The sequence below is a fragment of the Oncorhynchus mykiss genome, unplaced genomic scaffold (assembly GCF_013265735.2).
Source record: "Oncorhynchus mykiss isolate Arlee unplaced genomic scaffold, USDA_OmykA_1.1 un_scaffold_223, whole genome shotgun sequence".
Classification (NCBI taxonomy): Eukaryota; Metazoa; Chordata; class Actinopteri; order Salmoniformes; family Salmonidae; genus Oncorhynchus; species Oncorhynchus mykiss.
The window spans coordinates 557,834-564,117 of NW_023493692.1; the positions used below are offsets into that span (position 1 = coordinate 557,834).

General features: G+C 44.6%; 1 long non-coding RNA gene across 1 annotated transcript; it reads left to right on the forward strand.

The window, feature by feature from the left end:
* Nucleotides 1-302: 302 nt before the first annotated feature.
* LOC118948172 lies at nt 303-5,642 on the forward strand. Its single transcript, XR_005042077.1, has 2 exons — nt 303-361; nt 5,074-5,642. It is a non-coding gene; the product is annotated as an uncharacterized LOC118948172 (long non-coding RNA).
* The last annotated feature ends 642 nt before the right edge of the window (nt 5,643-6,284 follow it).

The following is a 6,284-nucleotide window of genomic DNA, read 5'->3' on the forward strand; positions in this document are numbered from 1 at the left end:
TCCTGATGCTGACGAGACAGAGAAGAGTCTCTCCAGATCAGAACACCAGATGGTACAGCTTGGTCTGGTCTAGCATACAGCTTGCTCTATCTGGGGTCTGGGTTTCTGTAAGGCACTTTATGACAACAGTGACATCAGCATCCATAATGATATGTGTCTGTGTCCCCTCTTTATGGTTACCAGGACAATGCTAGCCCTTCCGCCCTCCCGGAGTCCCTCTATCGTGCCTCTCCCGGTAGCACCTTACTACTGGGGTATGAAGAGGTTGTCTGTGCTGCTGGTGACTGCAGGAAAACCACAGGGCTGAGTGGAACTGTGAGAGGAGGAGAAGAGAAGAAAGGATCAGATTTGACTCATCAAAGTAAGTGCTGTAGTTCAGTTTGAACAAATAAATAGATCTGTCCACTGTATCTGTTACCAGGACAACCAGCAGAGTTGTGTTAGTTGACAGGAAGATAGACTGGTGTATATGGATGTTATGAAGGAGTTCCCACATTGCTGGGCACGGTGGTGGCTACTTTCCGTCACTCTGCGGTCCAACTCATCCCAAACCATCTCAATTTGAGTTGAGGTCGGGTGATTGTGGAGGCCAGGTCATCTGATGCAGCACTCCATCACTCTCCTTCTTGGTCAAATAGCACTTACACAGCCTGGTTGTGGTTGGGTCATTGTCCTGTTGAAAAACAAATGATAGTCCCACTAAGCACAAACCAGATGGGATTGTGTATCGCTGCAGAATGCTGTGGTAGCGATGCTGGTTAAGTGTGACTTGAATTCTAATAAATCACAAACAGTGTCACCAGCAAAGCACCATCACTCATGAATGCTCATCAATGCTTCACGGTGGGAAACACACATGTGGAGATCATCCGTTCACCTACTCTGCGTCTCACAGACATGTCCGGTTGGAACCGGAAATCTCAAATTTGGACTCATCAGACCAAAGGACAGATTTCCACCGGTCCATTGCTCATGCTTCTTGATTCACACAGTCTCCTCTGAACAGTTGATGTTGAGTTGTGTCTCTTAATTGAACTCTGTAAATCAGTTTCATCGTAGCAGAGGTAACTCTGGGTCTTCCTTTCCTGTGGAGGTCCTCATGAGAGCCAGTTTCATCATAGCAGAGGTAACTCTGGGTCTTCCTTTCCTGTGGAGGTCCTCATGAGGGCCATTTCATCATAGCAGAGGTAACTCTGGGTCTTCCTTTCCTGTGAAGGTCCTCATGAGAGCCAGTTTCATCATAGCAGAGGTAACTCTGGGTCTTCCTTCCCTGTGGAGGTCCTCATGAGAGCCAGTTTCATCATAGCAGAGGTAACTCTGGGTCTTCCTTTCCTGTGGAGGCCCTCATGAGAGCCAGTTCCATCATAGCAGAGGTAACTCTGGGTCTTCCTTTCCTGTGGAGGTCCTCATGAGAGCCAGTTTCATCATAGCAGAGGTAACTCTGGGTCTTCCTTTCCTGTGGAGGTCCTCATGAGAGCCAGTTTCATCATAGCAGAGGTAACTCTGGGTCTTCCTTTCCTGTGGAGGTCCTCATGAGAGCCAGTTTCATCATAGCAGAGGTAACTCTGGGTCTTCCTTTCCTGTGGAGGTCCTCATGAGAGCCAGTTTCATCATAGCAGAGGTAACTCTGGGTCTTCCTTTCCTGTGGAGGTCCTCATGAGAGCCAGTTTCCTCATAGCAGAGGTAACTCTGGGTCTTCCTTTCCTGTGGAGGTCCTCATGAGAGCCAGTTTCATCATAGCAGAGGTAACTCTGGGTCTTCCTTTCCTGTGGAGGTCCTCATGAGAGCCAGTTTCATCATAGCAGAGGTAACTCTGGGTCTTCCTTTCCTGTGGAGGTCCTCATGAGAGCCAGTTCCATCATAGCAGAGGTAACTCTGGGTCTTCCTTTCCTGTGGAGGTCCTCATGAGAGCCAGTTTCATCATAGCAGAGGTAACTCTGGGTCTTCCTTTCCTGTGGAGGTCCTCATGAGAGCCAGTTTCATCGTAGCAGAGGTAACTCTGGGTCTTCCTTTCCTGTGGAGGTCCTCATGAGAGCCAGTTTCATCATAGCAGAGGTAACTCTGGGTCTTCCTTTCCTGTGAAGGTCCTCATGAGAGCCAGTTTCATCATAGCAGAGGTAACTCTGGGTCTTCCTTTCCTGTGGAGGTCCTCATGAGAGCCAGTTTCATCGTAGCAGAGGTAACTCTGGGGTCTTCCTTTCCTGTGGAGGTCCTCATGAGAGCCAGTTTCATCATAGCAGAGGTAACTCTGGGTCTTCCTTTCCTGTGGAGGTCCTCATGAGAGCCAGTTTCATCATAGCAGAGGTAACTCTGGGTCTTCCTTTCCTGTGGAGGTCCTCATGAGAGCCAGTTCCATCATAGCAGAGGTAACTCTGGGTCTTCCTTTCCTGTGGAGGTCCTCATGAGAGCCAGTTTCATCATAGCAGAGGTAACTCTGGGTCTTCCTTTCCTGTGGAGGTCCTCATGAGAGCCAGTTTCATCGTAGCTTTTGATGTTTTTTGCGACTGTGCTTAAAGAAACTTTCAATGTTCTTGAAATATTTGGTATTGACTGACCATGTCTTCAAGTAATGATGGGCTGTTGTTTCTCTTTGCTTATTTGAGCCATTTGGACTTGGTCTTTTACCAAATAGGGCTGTCTTCTGTATACCCCTTTAACTTGTCACAAGACAACTGATTGGCTCAAACTCACTAAGAAGGAAAAACACAAATGAATATTTAAAACAAGGCACACCTGTTAATTGAAATGCTTTCCAGATGACTACCTCATGAAGCTGGTTGAGAGAATGCCAAGAGTGTGCAAAGCTGTCATCAAGACAAAGGGTGGCTACTTTGAAGAATCTCAAATATAAAATTTATTTTGATTGTTTAACACATGATTCCATATGTGTTATTTCATAGTTGTGATGTCTTCACTATTATTCTATAATGTAGAAAATAGTTTTGAAAAATAAAGAAAACCCCTTGAATGAGTAGGTGTGTCCACCTTTGACTGGTTCTCTATATACAGTGGGGAGAACAAGTATTTGACACACTGCCGATTTTGCAGGTTTTCCTACTTACAAAGCATGTAGAGGTCTGTAATTTTTTATCATAGGTACACTTCAACTGTGAGAGACGGAATCTAAAACAAAAATCAAGGAAATCACATTGGATTATTTGTAAGTAATTAATTTGCATTTTATTGCATGGCATAAGTATTTGATACATCAGAAAAGCAGAATTTAATATTTGGTACAGAAACCTTTGTTTGCAATTACAGAGATCATATGTTTCCTGTAGTTCTTGACCAGGTTTGCACACACTGCAGCAGGGATTTTGGCCCACTCCATACAGACCTTCTCCAGATCCTTCAGGTTTCGGGGCTCTCGCTGGGCAATACAGACTTTCAGCTCGCTCCAACGATTTTCTATTGGGTTCAGGTCTGGAGACTGGCTAGGCCACTCCTGGACCTTGAGTTGCTTCTTACGGAGCCACTCCTTAGTTGCCCTGGCTGTGTGTTTCGGGTCGTTGTAATGCTGGAAGACCCAGCCACGACCCATCTTCAATACTCTTACTGAGGGAAGGAGGTTGTTGGCCAAGATCTCGCGATACATGGCCCCATCCATCCATCCCCAAAGAATGATGTTTCCACCTCCATGCTTCACAGTTGTGATGGTGTTCTTGGGGTTGTACTCATCCTTCTTTCCTCCAAACACGGCGAGTGGAGTTTAGACCAAAAAGCTCTATTTTTGTCTCATCATACCACAGGACCTTCTCCCATTCCTCCTCTGGATCATCCAGATGGTCATTGGCAAACTTGAAACGGGCCTGGACATGCGCTGGCTTGAGCAGGGAGTACCTTGCGTGCGCTGCAGGATTTTAATCCATGACGGCATAGTGTGTTACTAATTATTTTCTAATAATTGCTCCAACAGTTGTTGCCTTCTCACCAAGCTGCTTGCCTATTGTCCTGTAGCCCATCCCAGCCTTTTGCAGGTCTACAATTTTATCCATGATGTCCTTACACCCTCTCTGGTCTTGGCCATTGTGGAGAGGTTGGAGTCTGTGTGATTGAGTGTGTGGACAGGTGTCTTTTATACAGGTAACGAGTTCAAACAGCTGCAGTTAATACAGGTAATGAGTGGAGAACAGGAGGGATTCTTAAAGAAAAACTAACAGGTCTGTGAGAGCTGGAATTCTTACTGGTTGGTAGGTGATCAAGTACTTATGTCATGCAATAAAATGCAAATTAATTACTTAAAAATCATACAATGTGATTTTCTGGATTTTTTTTATTTTTAGATTCCGTCTCTCACAGTTGAAGTGTACCTATGATAAAAATGACTGACCTCTACGTGCTTTGTAAGTAGGAAAACCTGCAAAATCGGCAGTGTATCAAATACTTGTTCTCCCCACTGTATGTATATACTGAACAGATATGAAAACAACAATTTCAATGATTTACAGTTCAAATTAGGAAAGTAGTCAACGTAAATACATTTATTAGGTCCTAATCTATGGACTTCACATGACTGGGCAGGGGCGCAGCCATTGGTGGGTCTGTTGGGGCGTAAGCCCACCCACTTGGGAGCCATGCCCAGCGAATCAGAATTAGTTTTCTCCACAAAAGGGCTTTGTTACAGAGATAAACACTCCTCCGTTTCATCAGTTGTCCGGGTGGCTGATCTCAGACAATGTGGAGGGCCTTGATCTGCGGTTGTGTGGCCTGTTGGACGGACTTCCAAATTCTCTAAAAAGACATTGGAGGCGGCTGATGGTAGAGAATGCAACATTAAATTCTCTGGTAGCAGCTCCACTGGATATTCCTGCAGTCCCCAATCCATTTGCACACTCCCTCAAACTTGAGACATCTGTGGCATTGTGTTGTGTGACAACTGTACATTTTAGAGTGGCTTTTTATTGTGCCCAGTACAAGGTACACCTGTGTAATGCTGTTTAATCAGCTTTTTGATATGCTACACCTGTCACGTGGATGGATTGTCTTGGCAAAGCAATGTAAACAAATTTACACAAAATTGGAGAGTGGAGGTTTCATTCTGGTCTCTTTTTATATAAACACTGTCTTTGGCAGGAGGAAAACCAAACTTGGAGGAACCAAAGACAACATCAAGACAACACCTCTGCTCCCAGATCAAGTTAGGAAGCCTGAAAAGACCTGAGAGGACACACACAGGAGAGAAGCCATACCATTGCGGCCAGTGTGGAAAGAGTTTTAGCCTGTTAGGAAGCCTGAAAGCTCATGAGCGAATACACTCAGGAGAGAAGCTATACCATTGTGGCCAGTGTGGAAATAGTTTTAGCCAGTTAGGAAACATGAAAAGACATGGGAGGATACACACAGGGGAGAAGCCATACCACTGCTCCCATTGCGGAAAGAGTTTTAACCATTTACTTAACATGAAAAGACATGAGAGGATACACACAGGAGTGAAGCCTCACCATTGCTCCCAGTGTGGAAAGAGTTTTACGCAGTTAGGTATCCTCAAAGATCATTTGCGAATACACACAGGGGAGAAGCCTTACTACTGCTCCCATTGTGGAAAGAGTTTTAACCATTTACTTAACATGAAAAGACATGAGAGGATACACACAGGAGTGAAGCCTCACCATTGCTCCCAGTGTGGAAAGAGTTTTATGCGGTTTGGTATCCTCAAAGATCATTTGCGAATACACACAGGGGAGAAGCCTTTCCTTTGCGCTCAGTGTGGAAAGAGTTTTAGCCAGTCAGGAAACCTGAAAGTGCATGAGCGAATTCACACAGGGAAGAAATCTTACCACTGATCCCAGCGTGCAATGCGTTTTTACCCAATTAGGACACCTGAAAGAAGACATGAGACCGCACATGGGGGAGAAGCCTTACAAATGTTCAGACTGGGGGGAAGGCATTTTACTCATCAGTAGCGTAAAAAAAATGTGAGAATCCACACAGGAGAGAATGTTTACTTGTTTATATATAAATATTTCTGGATTTTTGACTTCTCATTTTGTCTGTCATAGTTGTAGTGTACCTATGATGAAAATTACAGGCCTCTCTCATCTTTTTAAGTGAATTTGCACAATTGGTGGCTGACTAAATACTTTTTTTTGCCCCACTAAGTGTATGTAAACTTCCAACTTCAACTGTATGTTATTTTAAATGCTAATCCTTTGCACACGAATGCTCACTCATTCAGGAATAATTGCAGTCAATATATATTTACGCCGTTGTGATCTGTTGGAATCCAGTCCGTCTGCTGGAGAGTTCATCTGAGTCTCTCTCCTTCTGTTTCCCTGAAGTTCAAA